This window comes from Lampetra fluviatilis, chromosome 59 (assembly GCF_964198595.1).
Source record: "Lampetra fluviatilis chromosome 59, kcLamFluv1.1, whole genome shotgun sequence".
NCBI lineage: Eukaryota > Metazoa > Chordata > Hyperoartia > Petromyzontiformes > Petromyzontidae > Lampetra > Lampetra fluviatilis.
Window position 1 is genome coordinate 991,799 of NC_136333.1, and position 24,134 is coordinate 1,015,932.

Genomic DNA, 24,134 nt, shown 5'->3' on the forward strand with positions numbered 1-24,134 from the left:
CAACAATTGCCAAACCCCTACACGCGTTAACTTCTAAAGGGGTTCGGTTCCACTGGGGTCAGGATGAGGAAGCTGCTTTCTGCTCCCTTCGGGACGCGCTGGTGAAGGCTCCTCCCTTGATTTACCCAGATTTTTCGAGGCCGTTTTTGCTCGACACCGACGCGAGCAACACGGGTATTGGAGGCGTGCTTTCCCAGGTGGTTGACGGCGTGGAACGGGTGGTCGCGTACGGCAGTCGGGTGTTGTCTCCAACGGAGCAAAGATATTGTGTCACCCGTAGGGAACTGTTGGCAATTGTCTATTTCATCCAACAGTATCGCCCATATCTGTACGGTCGGCATTTCACCGTCCGCACAGATCATGCGGCACTGCAGTACGCCCTGAAGGTTCAACAGCCATCGGGACAATTGTCCCGATGGCTGGAGGTCCTCCAGGATTTCAGTTTTGAAACCACTTATCGTAAGGGCGTTCGCCACACCAACGCTGACGCTCTGTCACGGATGCCAACCGCCTCCGAATGCGCATGTCTCCTGGGGTCGGGGCGTTGCAAGCCAGTGGGGGACGTGATGGTTCCGGTCCTGGCGGCGGCCGCCGACGATGAAACGGTAGTCCCCATTGATATCGCCGAACAGGGGAGAGATTCCCTGCTTGGATTGCCCGTTGATGAATGGGGGCGCCTCCAGTTGGAGGATGCCTCCCTCCTCGCGTTGCGTCGTCGCGCCGGGGAGAGGGGGCGTGTGACGGGTCATGCCGACGCATGGGAAACCCATGCGGGCTTGCTTATGCATTGGGACGGGAAATCCCAGCGTCACCGGCTGGTGGTCCCTTCTGGCCTACGAGGTAAGGTGGTGTGGGCTGCTCATGAGCGCCTCCTCCACCTAGGTACCCAGAAAACACTCGCCTTGCTTCAGCTGAATTTTTTTTGGCCGGGTATGACAAGGGATGTCGCTGATCTGTTGGCGGCATGCCCTCAGTGTGCGCAGCGCAAACCACCGGCACGGGAGTCGAACCCGCCCTTACAATCCATCCAGGTCTCCAGAATAAATGAACTGGTCGCACTGGATATTCTGGGGCCATTCCCCGCCACCTCCAGGGGAAATAAATATTTGCTTACTGGGGTCGAATATTTTACGCGCTGGCCTATGGCCTGGCCCCTGGCGAATCAGTCGGCAGCAGCCATCGTCGACGCCTTTGTCCAAGGTTATGTCATGGACAAAGGTGCCCCGGAGCGGTTGTTGACCGACCAGGGTAGAAATTTTTCGGGGAAACTCCTAAAACAAGTCTGTGATCTCCTGGGAACGAAAAAAATTCGAACCTCCCCCTATCACCCGCAAACGGACGGGATGGTCGAGCGTCTGCATCGCACCATCACGTCTATGTTGTCGCAGCAAGTTTCGGACTCACAGGCTGATTGGGACTTACAAATTCAAGGGGTTCTAGCGGCATACAGATTGGCTCCCCATGCTGCGACGGGGTTTTCACCTTTCTTTCTTATGTATGGCCGCGAACCCGACCCACCTGTTCGGGCACAGTTGCAGATCCCCGTGCCGCTGGGCAAATCTAAATTGGACGATCACGTTAAATTTAACCTTGACAAACTGACTGAGGCGCGGGATGCGGCGAGGCTAAATTCTGACAGGCGTCAGAAGGCGAACGAGCGCCTCAGACTGGCTCGCGCGCACGTGCTGCAGTGGAAGCCGGGGGACAGGGCATGGCTGCACTGTCCCCAGGTACCACTCGCGACCTCCTCTAAACTCGTACGCCCGTGGCGGGGCCCCGTCGAGGTTATTGAGGTTTTGAGGCCTCAGTGCGTTCGAATCCAATGGGGGAGGCGCCGGTGGTTTGTACACCCCTCTAGGCTGAAGCCGTTTGTTGCGGTGCGGGGGCCCACGCCACGCACGCGAGGCCAAGCATGTGGGGGGTCGACCGACTCGGAGGGTCCGTCGCTGCTCTCGCCTGATGTGTTGCCGGCTGTCCCACCCACAGGTGCACCGGGAATGACGGGCTCACGCCCTGGAACCCCCACAGGTGATGCCGACAGTCGCGCGACTTCAATCGCGACCTCACCTCGCATGGGACAGCCGCCACCGGATGGTCCGCCGTCCGGGGTTGCCCCGTGTGACGGGCCTGCGGCAAGGACGCGCGCTAAAATGCGCAGACTCTTATAATATACAGCAGGAAGAAAAAGAAAAAAATTTATTTTCCTTCACGTGTCATGGTTACTGTATGCTGCGTCGGTGGTGTGCTCCTTGCACACTGAGTGTGTTGTGTTGTGTGGGCGCGGTGTGTGTGTTGTGGGTGCGTTGTGTGTCGTGGGTGTGCTGTGTGTGATGGGGGAGTTCCTGGCTAGTTGTACATACGTGCTTACGGATTTCGTATTTATGCGGGGGGGGGGTGCGTCGGACATTCCCTTCGGGGGTATGGTTGTTGTTCTTGTTGTTGTTCTTCTATTTGCATTTTGTTGAAAAAAATGAGGCACACACGGGGTCGAGGGGTAATTGTTCCTTTATTTGGAATTGTTGCAGCCGGGACGGCTGCGAGCTGTAATGGGGGGGGTGATGTAGGGCTGTTACGGGAGGGCTGTAAGTGCATACGATCCAATGGGTAACAAACACAGTGGGCGGAGTTACGGGAGTACACGGGGGGGGTGCCCGCAGCGACGTCCGCATCAGGCAGCCTGGGGGGTTGTGATCCTGTTGGGGGGTATAAAGGGGGAGGACAAAGAGAGCTCGGGGCTCAGTCTGGGAACGAAGGAGGAAGAGTGAAGATCCTCTAGCTAGAGCCCTGGACTCCCCTCGACGCCGCCCTTGTCAGGGCTGCAGAGGAGCGAGCCAGAGGCGTGGTTCCGTGAACCAGGGTTAGACCCTGGGACTCCGGAGACCGTAGCCCGACTCACCAGTGTCGGGCCAGTTAGCCTCCCCTAGCTCGTTAGAGGAGGACTTGGGGATAGGTGAGATTAGCTAGGGGGTATCCCCAGTTATCCGGGTGAGGGGGCCGCTACCCCCTCTAGTGTTGTCCTGTACCGATAAGCTGAAAATAAATATACGTGTGCCTCAACCTGGGTGTCCAGCGTCTTCACCGGTACTTCACATGTATTAGGTATAGCCCTGTGAGCCATTCGGCTCTTGAATCGGGTGCAACCGCAACAAACAAAAAACATGAACAAGAAAACATCTTAAAGGGACTACGATTAAAGTCTGTTGCACCTGCACTGACGATATTTGACGGGGTCGACTGAACGAGCGACTCACGTGCAAGAGGAAGATGACCCCCCCCCCCCCCCCGTGTCACCTGTAGTAACACCGACTGTGTACCACGTGGGGGGCGACTGCTGCTGCTGTTAGCGGACAGCACCTGGGAAGGACGCCCCGTGGCACACGAGGGGTGGGTGGGTGGGTGGCCAGCAAACACGCCCGGCCGCCTTTGTCTCCCCGACTGGCGATGTTTACTACGCAATGCAACAGGTTACTCATTTGAGGCTGTGTCGACCTAGGAGAGGCCCAAGGGCGGTTCAGATAATCGTCACCGGTGTTGGCCGTAACGCAGCGCGCTAACCGCTGTACCACCGCTCCCCACATGCAACACACAACACACAATATACCACGTAACACACAACGCCACACACAACACAACACACACTACACACAGCACACACCACACTACACACACACCCCACAACACACACCACACACACACCACACACTACACTACACACCACACACACACTACACACGAGTAATCGTGCCACGTGCAGCCATTCTGCCGATCCACTGCTGGATGATGAGGAAGGGCGAGTGACGGCTGTTTGACCATACTTCACCCCGCTGGTCACACTTCACCCCGCTGGTCACACTTCACCCCGCTGGTCACACTTCACCCCGCTGGTCACACTTCACCCCGCTGGTCACACTTCACCCCGCTGGTCACACTTCACCCCGCTGGTCACACTTCACCCCGCTGGTCACACTTCACCACGCTGGTCACACTTCACCCCGCTGGTCACACTTCACCCCGCTGGTCACACTTCACCCCGCTGGTCACACTTCACCACGCTGGTCACACTTCACCCCGCTGGTCACACTTCACCACGCTGGTCACACTTCACCCCGCTGGTCACACTTCACCCCGCTGGTCACACTTCACCCCGCTGGTCACACTTCACCCCGCTGGTCACACTTCACCACGCTGGTCACACTTCACCACGCTGGTCACACTTCACCCCACTGGTCACACTTGACCCCCTGGTCAGCGTGAGTTGGTGAACACTGTGGCGACCCTAATCACTGGCGATGACTTCATCTGAAGGGAACAAACTACGAGGAATCCATCGCGTGGGCAACAACGACGACAACGACGACAACAACAGCGACAATAACAACGACAATAACAACGACAATAACAACGACAACAACGACAACAACAGCAACTACCACAACTACCACAACAACTACAACTACTACCACAACAACTACCACAACAACTACAACTACTACCACAACTACTACCACAACTACTACCACAACTACAACTACTACCACTACTACCACAACAACTACCACAACTACTACTACTACAACTACTACTACAACAACTACCACAACAATACTACAATTACTACAACTACCACAACAACTACCACAACAACTACCACAACTACAACAACTACTACAACAACTACCACAACAACTACCACAACAATACAACAACAATACTACTACAACAACTACCACAACAACTACCACAGCAACTACCACAACTACAACAATACTACTACAACAACTACCACAACAACTACCACAACAATACAACAACAATACTACTACAACAACTACCACAACTACCACAACAACTACCACAACAACTACCACAACTACAACAATACTACTACAACAACTACCACAACAACTACCACAACAATACAACAACAATACAACAACTACCACAACTACCACAACAACTACCACAACAATACAACAACTACTACAACGACCACAACAACGACCACAACAACTACCACAACAACTACAACTACCACAACAACTACCACAACTACTACAACTACTACTACCACAACAACAACTACTACAACTACTACAACACAACCACAACAATACTACTACAACAACTACCACAACTACTACAACAATACTACTACAACAACTACCACAACTACTACAACAATACTACAACTACTACAAGAACTACCACAACTACCACAATACAACTACAACAACTACCACAACAACTACCACAACTACTACCACAACAATAACTACTACAACTACCACAACTACTACTACTACAACAACCACAACAATACTACTACAACTACTACTGCAACAATACTACAACTACTACTACAAGAACTACCACAACAACTACCACAACTACAACAACAATACTACACAATACTACTACAACTACTACTACAACGACCACAAGAACTACCACAACAACTACCACAACTACTACCACAACAATAACTACTACAACAACTACAACACTACCACAACAATACTACTACAACAACTACCACAACTACTACTACTACAACAACCACAACAATACTACTACAACTACTACAACTACTACTACAAGAACTACCACAACTACTACCACCACAACAACTACCACAACAACTACGAGCAGCAGCCGCCATATCGCCCGCCACTAACATCATCAAACACCGCAGCGCCTGCCCGTGCCAGGCTAGGTGCACTTACGAGTGTGGACGCGGGGGGGTGAGGGGGGTACGGACCCTCCCCCCAGGGACATTGCCCGAAACGTCGCCTGTTATACAGTAGACTGTTGTTGTTCCGATGAAGGCTTCGTACGCCAACGCAGTCCAAGTTTCACACACACACAGAGTAACACACACAGACACACACACACAGAGAGTAACACACACAGACACACACACAGAGACACACACACACAGAGTCACACAGTCACACACAGAGACACACACACACACAAAGACACACACAGTCACACACACAGAGTGACACAAACACAGAGACACACAGACAAAGACTCACACACACACAGCATCACACACACAGCTACACACACACAGAGTCACACACACACAGTCTCACACACACAGACACACACAGACAAAGACACACACACAGCATCACACACACAGAGACTCACACACACACCCGCACGTACCGTGAGGGGTGCGCGCCGCTCCGACCGTACGCTGCCCCGCCGCGGGAACGTCGACTTTCCAAGTGGGCAACACGAGGCTCGCAAGCAGCGCGAGGGCGCGGTGGTGTCGCTCCCCCACCACAACTTACAGCCTGAACCCCCTTGATCACCTACAGCCTGAACCCCCTTGATCACCTACAGCATGAACCCCCTTGATCACCTACAGCAGTGCCGGCCCGAGCCTCTTGGGGGCCCTAAGCAGAATTTGATTTGGGGGCCCCCCTCCCACCACGCAGACTCATCTGTGCTAGAAGGTGGCCAGGGGGCCCCAAGCAGCCGCTTAGTTCGCTTATGCCTCGGGCCGGCCCTGACCTACAGCCTGAACCCCCTTGATCACCTATAGCCTGAACCCCCTTGATCGCCTATTGTTTGCGAGACTTTTTCGCCATTTGAGGCAACACGTGCGGTGTGAACGAGCGACCACCACCCTCCCCGGCTCGCTCCGACCCTTCCCTGCGGGACCCCCTCGCCCCCTAACCCTCGAACCCCCTCGCCCCCTAACCCTCGAACCCCCTCGCCCCCTAACCCTCGAACCCCCTCGCTCCCTAACCCTCGAACCCCCTCGCCCCCTAACCCTCGAACCCCCTCGCCCCCTAACCCTCGAACCCCCTCGCCCCCTAACCCTCGAACCCCCTCGCTCCCTAACCCTCGAACCCCCTCGCCCCCTAACCCTCGAACCCCCTCGCCCCCTAACCCTCGAACCCCCTCGCTCCCTAACCCTCGAACCCCCTCGCCCCCTAACCCTCGAACCCCCTCGCCCCCTAACCCTCGAACCCCCTCGCTCCCTAACCCTCGAACCCCCTCGCCCCCTAACCCTCGAACCCCCTCGCCCCCTAACCCTCGAACCCCCTCGCTCCCCGCCCGCAGAACCCCCTCGGCGGATGATCGATCCCCCCGCGACTCCGATGCGGGTCCTGTTCACCACTCGCTCGCACTGACTGATCGATGGTCATCAACCACGCACACCCCCCCTCACCCCTCCCCCCACTCCTCACCCCCCCCACTCCTCCCCCCCCCACTCCTCACCCCCCCCCCACTCCTCACCCCCCCCCACTCCTCACCCCTCCCCCCACTCCTCACCCCTCCCCCCCACTCCTCACCCCCCTCACTCCTCACCCCCCACTCCTCACCCCCCCCCCACTCCTCACCCCTCCCCACTCCTCACCCCTCCCCACTCCTCACCCCTCCCCCCCACTCCTCACCCCCCCCCCACTCCTCACCCCCCCCACTCCTCACCCCCCCCCCACTCCTCACCCCTCCCCCCACTCCTGCCCCCCCCACTCCTCACCCCCCCCCACTCCTCACCCCCCCCCACTCCTCACCCCCCCCACTCCTCACCCCTCCCCCCACTCCTGACCCCCCCACTCCTCACCCCCCCCCACTCCTCACCCCCCCCCACTCCTCACCCCCCCCCCCACTCCTCACCCCTCCCCACCCCCCACTCCTCACCCCCCCCCACTCCTCACCCCCCCCCCACTCCTCACCCCCCCCCCCCACTCCTCACCCCCCCCACTCCTCACCCCTCCCCCCACTCCTGACCCCCCCACTCCTCACCCCCCCCCCCCCACTCCTCACCCCCCCCCCACTCCTCACCCCTCCCCACTCCTCACCCCTCCCCCCCACTCCTCACCCCTCCCCACCCTCCCACTCCTCACCCCCCCACTCCTCCCCCACCCACCCCCCTTTGGACCCAACAAACCGATCTCCCCGATGGGGGTTCACCGACACCCCCTGGACGCGACCGATCTCCCACCGCTCCCCGATGGGGGTTCACCGACACCCCCTGGACGCGACCGATCTCCCACCGCTCCCCGATGGGGGTTCACCGACACCCCCTGGACGCGACCGATCTCCCACCGCTCCCCGATGGGGGTTTACCGACACCCCTGGACGCGACCGATCTCCCACCGCTCCCCGATGGGGGTTCACCAACCCACCTGGACGCAACCGATCTCCCACCGCTCCCCGATGGGGGTTCACCGACACCCCCTGGACGCGACCGATCTCCCACCGCTCCCCGATGGGGGTTCACCAACCTACCTGGACGCAACCGATCTCCCACCGCTCCCCGATGGGGGTTCACCGACATCGCCTGGACGCGACCGATCATCAACCAACGCGGTAACCCCCCCACCCCCTTTTCATAATTCCTAGTGCGGATAAGGGGGGGCGTCCAATGAGGCGACGGAGGGCGTGGGGGGAGGGGGAAGCCCCGCGTGCATTCCCGGGCGCCAGCCAATGGGCGCCGGGCACGTCGCCTTATCTGCTGTAGGGAATTCGAGTCAATGTTAAGTCAATGGGAGGAGGTGGGGCGAGGAGAGAACCGGATCTTGGTGCCTCTTTGCTTTTTGGCGGTTGGTGTTGTTGGTGTTGTTGCTGGATTATAAGACGCACCTCGATGTAAAGTTATACAAATCTGGTGACAAGTACCGGATTATAAGACCCACCTCAATGTAAAGTTATACAAATATGGTGACAAGTACCGGATTATAAGACGCACCCCAATGTAAAGTTATACAAATCTGGTGACAAGTACCGGATTATAAGACCCACCTCAATGTAAAGTTATACAAATATGGTGACAAGTACCGGATTATAAGACGCACCCCAATGTAAACTTATACAAATCTGGTGACAAGTACCGGATTGTAAGACGCACCTCAATGTAAAGGTATGCAAATCTGGTCACAATTACCGGATTATAAGACGCACTCCAATGTAAAGTTATACAAATCTGGTGACAAGTACCGGATTATAAGACGCACTCCAATGTAAAGTTATACAAATCTGGTGACAAGTACCGGATTATAAGACGCACCTCAATGTAAAGTTATAGAAATCTGGTGACAAGTACCGGATTATAAGACGCACCTCAATGTAAAGTTATACAAATCTGGTGACAAGTACCGGATTATAAGACGCACATCAATGTAAAGTTATACAAATCTGGTGACAAGTACCTGATTATAAGACGCACCTCAATGTAAAGTTATACAAATATGGTGACAAGTACCGGATTATAAGACGCACTCCAATGTAAAGTTATACAAATCTGGTGACAAGTACCGGATTATAAGACGCACCTCATTGTAAAGTTATACAAATCTGGTGACAAGTACCGGATTATAAGACGCACTTAAAACGACAACTATGAACTCAGGGCAAGGGAAAGTTGTGAGTGTCTTGCAATGCGAAGAATGCGAGAATGTTGTTGAGCGAGTTTAGTTTTGGTTTTCGTCAACATTTAAAACGACCTAACTTTGCTTTCAGAGTTGACTGCCCCATGGTTATACATCTTGGTGACAATTCCCGATCGTCATATGTAACATTTTTTCTTGCTATGGGGCCGTCCATAAATGACGTCACGCACCTAGGGGGGGGGGTCAGACATTTGTGACGATGTGTGACGATGGGGGGGGGGGTGAGAAATGTGACGTCACATCAAAATGCGCAACTTTAAATACATACAGACAACACGTTTTACTTAATTAGATATACTTTTTAATAAATGTTTTCTCCTACAGCATCAGAGTGCAGCGCCACATTAAATACGCACTACAATGACAATAATTTAAAGCGATTTGAAGCAAGTTTTATTTTGTGGGGGGGGGGGGCAGAACTTTGTGACGTCATATTTGAGGGGGGGGTCTGACTTTTTGTGACGCCGTGTGACGAAGGGGGGGGGGTCAGAAATCGTCCCAAATCGCGTGACGTCATTTATGGACGGCCCCTATGGATTGACCGTGGCCCATGATCGGTGATGGCGTGGAGATTGATTCTATTCGATCGGCTCTTCGTTAATATTTTAACAATGATTCCGGGAGATAAATGTGTTGCTATTTTGAGACTGAGCTCCGCATCAAATGTTCATCACAATTTCTGACCAATTTCCCTCACGAAAGTTACCGAAGTTGTAATTGTAACCTCCCAGGCAGGCAACCACCACAAAGCCGCGTCACCAAACTACAAGGGGCGTGATTTCCCGCCTAAAATCCCACTTAATTACAACACTCAAATTTAGCAATTACCTCAGCGCGCGACAGCTAAACCCATGGGAACTGGCATTACACACAACGAGTTTACCTTCTGACCCACACAATTACCACTGTCCTGCACCGAGACGAAGTTTCACTCGGACTAAACCATCAATTTTACCACGTGGTTCAACTAAAGTGGATATCATCATCGTCGATAATTGGTTCTTTACCCTTCTATCTGGCAACAAAACTGACACATTTTTACAAGGAGTCATGTTTGCATAGACCGCAATACCTGCGGTCATAATGCAAACAAAACACACAACTCTGATAATGTATGCACTGTCCTTGAAGTTGATTGGTCCACACCCGAGACAGCTTTTCTTAGAGCCTAGTCTCACATGGTGTTGGACCAGATGACGCCAAAAGGCGCACAACTCAAAGACAATGCACCATCAGAGTATGAGAGCTCGGGGCAAGCATCTACACTATGGGAACCTCATTTGCCAGTAAAAGTATGATAATTGGTTTTTTACCCTTCATCGTCGTCACCATCATCACGGGGAAATGTGTCATCGTGAGCCACGCAACTCGAGACGCCGCGTGTCGTCCACTCCAATCGTGGAGGGAACAAACCGGAGGACGCCGCAGAACAATCCACGCGACCACGTGGAGAGAGACCCCGAAAACTACGAATACACAGCAGCAGGCGTCATGGTCGGGATTGAACCCATGACCTCCTGCACACCAGGCGAGGTAGTCAACATCTCCCAGCCACCGTGATGATGATGAGAGAGAGACACGCAATCTCCAAATATACAGCAGCAGCAGGCGTCAGGGTCGGGATCGAACCCACGACCTCCTGCACACCAGGCGAGGTAGTTAACATCTCCTAGCCACCTGATGCCCAGGTACATTGAGGGCCGTCCATAAATGATGTCACGCACCTAGGGGTGGGGGGGGGGGTCAGACATTTGTGACGATGTGTGACGAGGGGAGGGGGGGTTGAGAAATGTGACGTCACATCAAAATGCGCAACTTTAAATCAACATAGACAACACGTTCTACTTAATTAAATAGACTTTTTAATAAATGGTTTCTCCTACAATATGAGAGTGCAGCGCCACATTAAATACGCACTACAATGACAATAGTTTAAAGCGATTTGAAGCATGTTTTATCTTTTAAATGGAAATATGTTTTTTGGGGGGGGGGGTATAGCTTTGTGACGTCATATTTGAGGGGGGGTCTGACTTTTTGTGACGCCGTGTGACGAGGGGGGGGGGTCAAAAATCTTCCAAAATCGCGTGACGTCATTTATGGACGGCCCCTTGACTACCATGGTGAATATTCTTAGGTTTTTTCGGTAAAGTCACGTTGGTAAAAAATTTAAATTAATAAAAGTAAAATAAAAATAATATAATAAAATAATCATCACTTTTACCTATGGCGGTCACGTGCCAATGCACGCAAGGCCAATGGATGAGACTCGTGCCTTCTGCTGTTTGTGAGCAGCACACCTTTGCGTGTAGGTAAATCTACACACTCACCCACCCACCCAATCACTCAACCCACCACTCACCCACTCACTTGTTCAGTCAACTACTCACCCACCCACTCACCCAATCACTCATCTTCCCACCCACTCACCCACTTCTCACTCGCCCACCCACTCACCAAATCACTTACCCACCACTCACCCACCCACTTGCTCACCCACCCACCCACTCACCCACTCACTCCCCTCCCCCCCATTCACTCAACCCACCACTCACCCACTCACTTGTTCAGTCAACTACTCACCCACCCACTCACCCAATCACTCATCCTCCCACCCCCTCACCCACTTTCTCAATCGCCCATCCACTCACCCAATCACTTACCCACCACTCACCCACCTCCTCACCCACTTGCTCACTCGCCCACCCACTCATCAAATCACTTATCCACCACTCACCTACCTACTCACCCACTTGCTCACCCACCCACACACTCACCAACACCTTGCATGTCCTAATTCCTGTTCTTCATTTACACGCAGCGATGAGTCTCTTGCCTGCTTTTTTACGCATGCCATGCCAGACGCTACCCAGGCTCAACTCCTGCTTGGCTTCCGACATACGACGACCCATTCCGGGTGGTTTGCTCGTAGGCGGAGAGGTGATTGGGTGGAGGTGGCGATGTCTGGCTCGACTTTGCCCTCTCGTGGATTTACCCGCGCGCACACAAACACGCACAGAGGTCAGTCGAGTCACCCGCCTCTTGCGTCTCAGCCCAGTGTCCGATGGCTCCACAAATGAGGTGACACGTTCCAGCCTTGGTCGCCCGCACTCCCGGCATGTCACGGTGGAGTGAGTGCGGAGAATCGACGGCTCTGTTGACTCGTCAGCACGGAGAGAAAGCCAGGACTCTGCGAAATGAGAGACTGGATTTTGAAACTGGTTCTGAGGTTTTGTTTGTATTGAACCAATAGGTCAAGCAAATCCAGGATTTCCTTGTTGTTAAAGAAATATCAGAAGGCGACTCTTGCTGATAAGACCCTGGATGTCAACATCTGTCTAGAGGTTGATCGTGTTGAACCGGTTGATGGGATGTGTATACACGTACTGTACGCGTAATTATTGTGTGGAGGGACAGATTTGTGACGGAGGCGACTTGGCTTCTGATTTTCTCGTTGGGCAGTGACGCGAACCCACGGTGGCTAGGAGATGTTAACTACCTCGCCTGGTATACAGGAGGTCGTGGGTTCGATCCCGACGCCTGCTGCTGTATATTTGGAAATTTCGCGTGGATTTTTTCCCGGGTCCTCCGGTTTTTTTTCTTCCACATTTAGAATCAACGTCACGCGTTTAGAGTGTTTGGCTGCTGAACATTTCGGCGTCATGATGATGATGATGAGTCCACTTAGTTGAGCTGTCATTCGTGATGGCCACCTCGCTACGTTGCAGCTCAGAAGGGGCCCTACCTGATAAAATAAAATTGTATTTTATTTTATACCTACGTGACTTTACCGAAAGAACCAGAGAATGGATTCCTGCAGTCACGAAAACTTCAAATCAAGATAAAAAAGCGTTAACATTTTCTTAAAGTTGTTTGTTGAAGAAGTTCACAGTTCACGAAATCCAGCGGTCGACAAGATGATCACCGTGGGGTTGAATGACCACAGACTGACTGCTTCAACAACAACAACAACAAAAAACACCACACAATCTCCGTGACGCCATTTGCAAGAGGAGGCCATTGCTGAATCGGAGCCACGGTCCAACAATTTGGCAAATTTGTCAAAGCGATCAAACGCACACGCAACATGTACCTACCCCATGGGACCTCCTTTGCCAGCACCGAAATATACTAATAGGGGTTTTCCCCTTTTTTCTGGCAACAAAACTAACACCTTTTGCAAGGAATCATGCTTACATTAACCACAATACTTGCAGTCAAATGCAAACAAAAACAATACTCTTAGAGTAAAGGTGTCAGTTTTGTTGCCAGAAAAAAGGGGAAAACCCTATTAGTAGATGTTGGTGCTGGCAAAGGAGGCCCCATGATGTGGCTGCTCACCCCGAGCTCTCATTACTCTGGTGGTGCGTTGTCTTTGAACTGTGCACCTTTTGGCGTCATCTGGTCGAACACCATATGAGACTAGGCTCTAAAGAAATCTGTCTCTGGTGTGGACCAATCAATTTCAAGGACAATGCATAAATTATCAGAGTATTGTTTTTTGTTTGCATTTGACTGCAAGTATTGTGGTTAATGTAAGTGTAGTGGTGGTGTTGACGCGCGCCGACTGTGACAGTGATGGATCACGGGGCGGCACGGGGTGCGGGGTTGGGCACGCGTTGTGGGCGTGGTATGGACGCGCGCGCCGGGAGTGACGGATGACGGGGCGGCGCCGCGTGGGTGGTGAGGCACGCTGAGATGTGGGAAAACAGGATCGTAGCGAGTGCCCAGTGATTGGTCAAATAGGATGGGTGCTCTCAGCGACGTCCGCAGGTGGGGTATAAAGGGGGACGCGCGAGAGCACTCGGGGAGAGTTACCCAGTTGAAGACCAGAAGACGGAGCTGAAGACCTAGTGCCCCGAGACCCCTAGTCCCGCTGTCCTTGTAGGGACCGGGGCCCTGTGTGGCTCGGAGGCGAGACTGTGGGACCCGTGGTTCGACGCCCACGTGGGTCGGGACTGGGGGACCCACAGTCGAGACGGACACCCCGGCAGGGTGTGTCCAGAGTAGCTCAGTGGGTGTTTGTCACCCGAGTAGCTCAGTGGGCGTTAGTTGCCAGAGTAGCTCAGTGGGCGTTAGTTGCCAGAGTAGCTAAGTGGGTGTTAGTCACCCGAGTAACCAAGTGGGTGTTAGTCACCCGAGTAGCTAAGTGGGTGTTAGTCACCCGAGTAGCTAAGTGGGTGTTAGTCACCCGAGTAACCAAGTGGGTGTTAGTCACCCGAGTAGCTAAGTGGGTGTTAGTCACCCGAGTAACCAAGTGGGTGTTAGTCACCCGAGTAGCTAAGTGGGTGTTAGTCACCCGAGTAGCTAAGTGGGTGTTAGTCACCCGAGTAACCAAGTGGGTGTTAGTCACCCGAGTAGCTAAGTGGGTGTTAGTCACCCGAGTAGCTAAGTGGGTGTTAGTCACCCGAGTAACCAAGTGGGTGTTAGTCACCCGAGTAGCTAAGTGGGTGTTAGTCACCCGAGTAACCACGTGGGTGTTAGTCACCCGAGTAACCAAGTGGGTGTTAGTCACCCGAGATACTACAGTGGGTGTTAGTCGCCTGTGAACCGAAGTTGGTGAAATAAAGAGTGTGCTACCCGTGAAGTCGTCTCCCGCCGAGTTACTACATTACATAAGCATGATTCCTTGCAAAAGGTGACCAGCAACAAAGACCATGCAAGTGTCAGATCACTCATAGCTCACACAGTCTATCAGTCTCTCTGCGAGTCTATGGGTCTCTATGCGAGTCTATGGGTCTCTGTGTGAATCTATCAGTCTCTATGTGAGTATATGGGTCTCTATGTGAGTCTATGGGTCTCTATGTGAGCCTGTGGGTCTCTATGCGAGTCTATGGGTCTCTATGTGAGCCTGTGGGTCTCTATGCGAGTCTATGGGTCTCTATGTGAGTCTATGGGTCTCTATGTGAGTCTATGGGTCTCTATGTGAGTCATCGGTGACTGCACTGAGACCGTGTGTCCTCGCCTTGCCGCCTCTGGTGTTAACCTGGAATCCCACAGCATATGAAGGGTGACCCCTTCACCCCTCTTCACCACCACCACCATCACCACTATCACCATCACCACCACCACCATCACCACCATCACCACCACCACCATCACCACCATCACCATCACCACTATCACCATCACCACCACCACCATCACCACCATCACCACCACCACCATCACCACCATCACCATCACCACTATCACCATCACCACCATCACCACCATCACCACCACCACCATCACCACTATCACCATCACCACCACCACCATCACCACCATCACCACCATCACCACCATCACCATCACCACCATCACCACCATCACCACCATCACCACCATCACCACCACCGGGTAATCTCATTCCCGGCAGACCACGGGAGGTGGGGGTTGTCTGCTGGCTTAGGGATGGGGTTGACGATTGGGGAAGATGGGGTCAGAGATCAGGGGTCAGAGATCAGGGGTCAGTCAGTGGTGGTAGTGCCGGAGTGTGAGTGCTGTTGTCACCTGCAAGCTGAAAAAAGCAGAGCACACACACACATGTGTGTAGCACACACACACACACGTGTACAACACACACACCACGCGCACACACGTGTGCAGCACACACCACACACACGTGTACAACATACACCACACACACGTGCAGCACCCACACACACACGTGTACAACACACAGCACACACACACTTGCAGCACACACACACACGTGTACAACACACACCACACACACACACGTGTACAACACACAGCACACACACGTGTACAGCACACACACACGTGTACAACACACAGCACATACACACGTGTACAACACACAGCACACACACACGTGTACAGCACACACACACACGTGTACAGCACACACACACGTGTACAGCACACAGCACACACACGTGTACACCACACACACAGCACACACGTGTACAACACACAGCACACACACACGTGTACACCACACACACAGCACACACACACACGTGTACAACACACAGCACACACACACGTGTACACCACACACACAGCACACACACACACACGTGTACAACACACAGCACACACACACGTGTACACCACACACACAGCACACACACACACACGTGTACAACACATAGCACACACACACGTGTACACCACACACACAGCACACACACACACACGTGTACAACACACAGCACACACACACGTGTACACCACACACACAGCACACACACACGTGTACAGCACACACAATGACACGCGTACAGCGCACACGGTCCGTGTCTGGGTTCCGTCTCCGCTGCAGCAGCAGCAGGAGCAGCAGCAGCAGCAGCAGTAACAACAACAACAGCAGCACGTGCCGTGTTCGTCAACCTCGCGAGCTGAACGACCCGTGGCGAGAACTCCCATCGCCAGGTGCCAGGCCACGCGTGAGTTAACTCCAGCATCATCACAAGCAGTCGCAGCAGTAGAAGCGGGCCGCACTGAACAAGCTCCCAGGACACGGTGCGAAACGTCGGACAACACCCCCCCCCCCCCACCCAGATTCTCAGAAGAGTCCAGGGCCGGTGGGTGGCGAGACGGCTCTGGGGGGCTGGGGGTGGGGGGAGAGTTTTCTTCACCACCCCCCTCCCCCCTCTCTTCCTTCGCCCTGAGCAGACCTACAAGTGTCACAGCCTCACGTCGGTTCTCTGCAGGTCGCCCCCTCGGTGTGGAACGGGGCACCACGGTGGCTGGGAGATGTTGACTACCTCGCCTGGTGCGCAGGAGGTCGTGGGTTCAATCCCGACCCTGACGCCTGCTGCTGCTGTATATTTGGAGTTTGCGTGTCTCTCTCTCTCATCATCATCACGGTGGCTAGGAGATGTTAACTACCTCGCCTGGTGCGCAGGAGGTCGTGGGTTCGATGCCGACCCTGACGCCTGCTGCTGTATATTTGGAGTTTGCGTGTCTCTCTCTCTCATCATCATCACGGTGGCTAGGAGATGTTAACTACCTCGCCTGGTGCGCAGGAGGTCGTGGGTTCAATCCCGACCCTGACACCTGCTGCTGCTGTATATTTGGAGTCTGCGTGTCTCTCTTTCTCCTGGGTTCCTCCGGTTTTTCCTCTCCACGTTTAGAATTAACATTACGCGCTTGGAGTCTGTGGTTGCTGCTATACATTTCCACGTGATTATGGTGATGATGATACGCCCACTGCACCCGGCTATCAATTGTGATGTCCAGCTCGCTTCTGAAAAAGAGCTGCATAGCTCAGTGGGCCTTACCTGGTAAAATATAAAAACTGCAGTAGTTTAGCGTGCGTTTAGAGTAAATGGCTGCCGTACATTTCCACTTGATAAGCTACTTGGTTGGAGCCTTACCCGGTAAAATAAAAAATTAAAATAGATTATAGTTTTGTTTTAGCTTCATATCCCTTTGTACACCCGCAACATCAAATGCACTCTGACTTCTTTCGTAGTGACATAAAATTGGTCACTGCGTAGCACAGCGCTGGCTGCTGGCAGGCAAGGGGATCTGCAGCTGGAAGCAGCTCTGACTGACAGCAGGCCACGTGACAGACCCGCAAGGGATCTCGGGTAAAGGTTACGCAAGGGACACGTCGAGAGCCCCGCTGGTACGTTCCAGAAGGGGGGCGTGGCCGGGGCGGAGCGAGGCCACGCTGACGCGCGGGAACCGGCGTTTGCGACTGGCCGGTCCCCGCGAGTGTGGGAGATGTATGGAGCTTTGTCGGCTTCGCCTCCTATTATCGCCGGTTCATCCCTCGGTTCGCTTCCACCGCGAAGCCGTTGCATGCGCTCACGGCCAAAAATCAGCGCTTCCACCGGGGACCGGAGGAGGAGGCTGCGTTCAATACCCTGCGGGATCGGCTGTCTGACGCGCCTACTCTCGACCGCCCCGATTTTTCGTCCCACCTTGACACTGACGCCAGCGACACGGGCATCGGGGCTGTCCTGTCGCAGGTGAAGGGGGCGTCGAACGCGTCGTCGCGTACGGCAGTCGGGTGCTCTCGCCGGCGGAAACCCGCTATTGCGTCACTCGTCGGGAGTTGCTGGCGATCGTTCATTTTGCGCGACTTTTTTGGCCCTAGTTACAGTATATGGCAGGAGGTTTGTTATCCGCACTGATCATGCGGTTCTCCAATACTCGTTGAAAATCGAGCAGCCGGGCGGTCAGTTGGCACGCTGGCTGGAGTGCTTGCAGGAATTCACATTTGATGTCACCTACCGGAAGGGGAGTCGTCACGCTAGTACTGACGCGTTGTCGCGGTTGCCACACACGTCTTGCTGTGCTTGCCGCTCCGGTATAAACCGCCCCGGTATAAACCGCTGTACTCCTCGTCACGATGAGTCTCAGTCCGCAGTTGAGACGCTTCCGGACGAGGCGGGGGTTCCCCCTGCCGATGGCGTGGCGAACTATTTTCTGACGACTCTTTGACCTTGCGGGAACGGGCTGTACCGTTCGCGGGTAATTCCGATTCTGTCAAGGAGGGGGTCGGGTTTTGATTCACGAGGGTTTATTGATGTGGCAGGATAACATCTCGTGCCGGCTTCGATTGGTTTTGCCGGATTCTCTCCGTGCGGGGTTGACCCGCACGTTGCATTGTGAACACCTTGTCCATCTCGGCGTTCAGAAAACGTTGCTCACCCTGCAGAGGGATTATTACTATTGTCCGGGTATGATGCCTGACGTCACTGGTGCACTTGGGTCGTGCACCGAGTCTGCCCGGGGGAAATCGCCCTGGCAGCGTCACATTCCGCCCTTGCAATCCATTTTGGTCACGCGCATTAATGAATTGGTTGCCTTGGATGCGTTGGGTCTGTTCCCTGTGACACCTCGTGGGAATACATTTCTTCTCGTCGGCCTGTGGCCTGTGGCCAGATCAATCGGCTTTATCCATCGTTGACGCTTTGTGAATGGCGACGTGACGGATAAAGGGGCGCCGGAAAAGTTGCTCACCGATCAGGGTAGGAACTTTACTTCCAAGCTGTTGCGTGACGTTTGCTCTGCCTTGGGTACCAGGAAGATCTCTACGTCTCCCTACCATCCTCAGACGGACAGTGTCCTCTCTGCTTACCGAATGGCGCCTCGCGCTTCTACGCGATACTCGCCGTTCTTCCTCGTGTACGGGAGGGAGAACGCGCCACCTGTTGATGTTCAATAAGGAATGCCCCGACAATCAATGCCAGACAACACCAATTCCGGCTGTTGTTATGCTCAGTTGCTGATGTGGGGGTTACATTACCGATCATACAGTCCACCACGGTTTATCGATAGTAGGGGTTCTATTTGGGGTAAAGGTGAGTGGGCAGCTCTACCAGGGAAGCCTCTGAAACGTTCCCGAAGGTTCCAGGAGGGGCTTAGCCTCCGGGGAGCGAATATAAGCCGGGGGGGGGGGGGTCCAGCAAGGTGCGGGGTCGGTGTGTGAAGATCAAGAGGAGCTCCCCGTCGCTGCTGCTGCTGCCCCGCCATCTTGACCTGCCACGTGGCCGCTCGGCCAGCGAGCGGGGTGAGCGCCACGTGTCGCGGGGCATCCGCGGACAGAGAGAGAGAGAAGTGGCTGTGACGAAGATGTATTCATGAAACACTTGAAGTTACTTACCGTGTCGGAGCCACTCATTACACGTACCACGTGCCGGGCATCACGTGATGCACGCGTCTGTGTGTGGGGAGCGGTGGTGGAGCGGTTAGCGCCACGCCACGAACCCGGTGTTACCAGAGTTCGATTCCCGCTCACGGCCACCAACACCGGTGACGATTGTCTGAACCGGTCCTGTGCTCTCCCCTAGGTCGACTCAGCCTCAAATGAGTACCCGGTGCGGTGCGTAGTAAACATCGCCACTGGGGAGACAAAGGCGGCCGGGAGTGGTGCTGGCCACCCACCCCCTCGTGTGCCGTGCCGGCCTTCATAGGTGCTCGCTAATAGCACTTGCCCCTACAGTCTGTTAAGGCTATAAGGGGGATCTTTGACTTTGTTATCTTTGTAATAATAATTTTAATTTATGATGCCTCCATTAACAGTCGTTCCCAGTGCGCTGCTAACACGTGCGGCACGCACAAAGACAAAGATCCCCCGTATAGCCTGAGCAGACTGTAGGGGCAAGTGCTGTTAGCATGGAGCACCTATGAAGGCTGGCACGGCACACGAGGGGGTGGGTGACCAGCACCACGCCCGGCCGCCTTTGTCTCCCCAGTGTGTGTGTTAGTGGTGTGTGTTAGTGGTGTGTGTGTGTTAATGGTGTGTGTGTGTGTGTTAGTGTTGTGTGAGTGTTAGTGGTGTGTGTATGTTAGTGGTGTGTGTGTTAGTGGTGTGTGTGTGTGTTAGTAGTTTGTGCGTCCAGTGAGTTTTCGTGATTCGTGCCGTATGCTGATGTCACCACGTGAATGCCCCAACACCTCATTAATACACCACGCGGTGTGTGGGCCCCAATGTTCAGACATGCACAGACCCTGGGGGGCAATTGCTCCATCATCACCTCCTCTCGCGATCCTGCGATGTTGCGATCCACCCAGCGCCCACGTGCGACGACGATTATCTGAACCGGTCCTGGGCCTCCCCTAGGTCGACTCAGCCTCAAACGAGTACCTGGCGCGGTGCGTTAAATCGTCGCCACAGGGGAGACAAAGGCGGCCGGGCGCGGAGTTGGCCACCCGCCCTGCACTTGCTCCAACAGTCTGTGCAGGCTATACGGGGGATCTTTGTCTCCCCCTCTTAAGTCGTTTTGTGGGGGGCGACGTCCCCCCCTCCACTCCCTCCTCCACCGCGTCCATCGACCAGGTGATCGCCCCCCCCCCCCGTTAGCGCCCTCTGAGGGACACGGCTCAACTGCTGGCTCACCACCGCACGGGGTTCACCCACACACCCTCGTGGACACCACCGCACCCACACCTGCGGCCGCACGGGGTTCACCCACACACTCGCCCGGTGACACCACCGCACCCACACCTGTGGCCACGCGGGGTTCACCCACACACCCTCGTGGACACCACCGCATCCAGACCTGCGGCTGCATGGGGTTCACCCACACACTCGTCGTGGACACCACCGCTCACCCCAACGCGGCGCACAGCTGTACGAACGCACCCAAACCTGCGTCGCTCCACACACACACACATCACAGACACCACACCGATGCTCTGTGCTCATTTTTATTCGCGAGAAGAGCTTAGCCTACGTACCCAGTCACTCAAACGTCCTACCACGTACCTCGAAGCTGGACTCACGGCGTCTCACGGACGGGAGAAGGACTTTACCTGTCACCGTCTCGCAGCGGCACTCGCTGGCATCGCACGGATGCTGCGAACGGCTCGAGGAGGCAGGGAATGGGGTCTTTGCGGTCCAGAGGTTGAAGATGAGAGACTGAAAATCTCTCTTTTTAAATCCTTTATATTAAGTTCACTTGCTTGCTTGCTTGCGTGCTTGCTTGCTTACGACCGTGCAAATCTTTCGGTCGTTTTTTAACCCGCTCCCCGTGATCCAATCGAGCTGACATTTTGCACACAGACTCGTTGTGCGTGACAATTAATTTTCATGAAAATTTTTTTCCAAAATTTTACACTGTTTAGGGAACATTTTTTAAATATTTAATTACCAATTGCTTAATGCTGGCAGACAATCATCTGACCCATAGGTGGCAGCCATCTCAAGCCAGAGGACGAGAGCACTCTAGCCGCCACGCATATAAAGGATTTAGAGTGAAAAACTTTGTTTTTACGGGTTAATTTTTTATTCCCGAAACTTCAAAGACCCAGGACGACATCGCACCGCTCAGCCAATCGTGTGCGCTTACCTGCGCCGTGCCTCGTGTTCCATCCCTTCCGTGGCCTCATCCCCTCACTGCACAGGGCCGCGATGGCGTTCGTCTCGCGCGACCAACCTGTGGGGTTAGCGCTTCCAACCCAACAGCTTAAATACACGCTCCAAGCCTGGTGGTGTTTCATTCAGACGCTGTCTTTCCGACAGACCTGTTCTTCACCTGAGGACGGCTTCTTGCGTTGTGGCCGAAACGTCGTGAGAATTATTTTATTATGTTTTATTTTTGTTATTGTATTATTTCCCTTCTACGTGACGACTTTACCGAAAGAACCAAGAAGATACCGCCCCCCTGCCACCCATCGTCTCTGGCTGCGGGGAATCTGCCAGGGCTGGCGAGCACAGCCTGCGAGTGCGCAGTCGGTACGAGGGCCGAGATGGGGGCGGCAGTGGCGGTTGGTCCAGTGAGCCTTTTCTTTCTGCGGCCACACAATGTGAAGCCAATTTAAGTCAGACCCACCCCCCCTCTCAAATATGACGTCACAAAGCTCTGCCCCACCCCCCCCAAAAAAATAAACATGCTTCAAATCGCTTTAAACTATTGTCATTGTAGTGCGTCTTTAATGTGGCGCTGCATTCTGATATTGTAGGAGAAAACATTTATTAAAAAGTCTATTTAATTAAGTAGAACGTGTTGTCTATATTTATTTAAAGTTGCGCATTTTGATGTGACGTCACATTTCTCACCCCCCCCCCCAGGTGCGTGACGTCATTTATGGACGGCCCCAAACCCCTTACTCAATTGGCTGTGTCGGGTGGTGGTGGCGGCGGGTTTAACGACACATTTATTATTGACACGATCTAACCTAGAAGAAAAAAAACAACCTTCATTCTGGAAAAATATTGACAACGTTGTGATTGTGGGATCGGGAGTGAATGGAGTTATGGGGTGTGAGTGGACAAAGTAACGAGATATATTCTTAGGTTTTTTCCGGTAAAGTCACGTAGGTAAAATTTTTAATTAATAAAAGTAAAATAAAAATAAAATAAAAATCACGTTTCCGAGGCAACACAAGCTTCCGTCTTCGGGTGGAACCGTCACAGCACGATAGCTGTATCAAGTGAGAGAAATTCCAAGGAAACAGTCCTTGTATATATACTGGTTGAGGGTGGGAGGAGCCAAGGTAGGCCCTGAATATTATTCCTGAGGTTCGGTGCGGCTGAAGCACGCTGCTAGGAATGAGCCTTTGTTGTGTAAACTAGGTGCGGCTGCTGTAAAGGTGCGTGTAAAAGGGACTGAGCCTTTTGTTATGTAGAGGTGATGCGGCTGAAATCGCTGCCAGGAAATGAGTCTTTGTTGTGTAGAATGGTTGACTGAGCCTATTGTTATGTAGAGGTGGTGCGGCTGAAATCGCTGCCAGGAAATGAGTCTTTGTTGTGTAGAATGGTTGACTGAGCCTATTGTTATGTAGAGGTGGTGCGGCTGAAATCGCTGCCAGGAAATGAGTCTTTGTTGTGTAGAATGGTTGACTGAGCCTATTGTTATGTAGAGGTGGTTCGGCTGAAATCGCTGCCAGGAAATGAGTCTTTGTTGTGTAGAATGGTTGACTGAGCCTATTGTTATGTAGAGGTGGTTCGGCTGAAATCGCTGCCAGGAAATGAGTCTTTGTTGTGTAGAATGGTTGACTGAGCCTATTGTTATGTAGAGGTGGTGCGGCTGAAATCGCTGCCAGGAATGCTCAAATATAGAACAAAGTAACGAGAGCCTTGTGATTGGCCACACTCGCAGGCCACGTGGCCACCGGTGCCCACGTGGTACACCCCTGTGACGCGCACGCACGCGGTATGCAGCAAGCCGTGGGCTCCATCTTGACCCTGGCGCCTGGAAATGTGGAGTTGGCATTTCGTCGCCGTGGCCACGTGGATTTTTCTCGGGGTCCTCCGGTTGTTTCCCTCCACATTTAGAATCAGAGTCACGCGCTTACAGCATCTGGCTGCTGTAA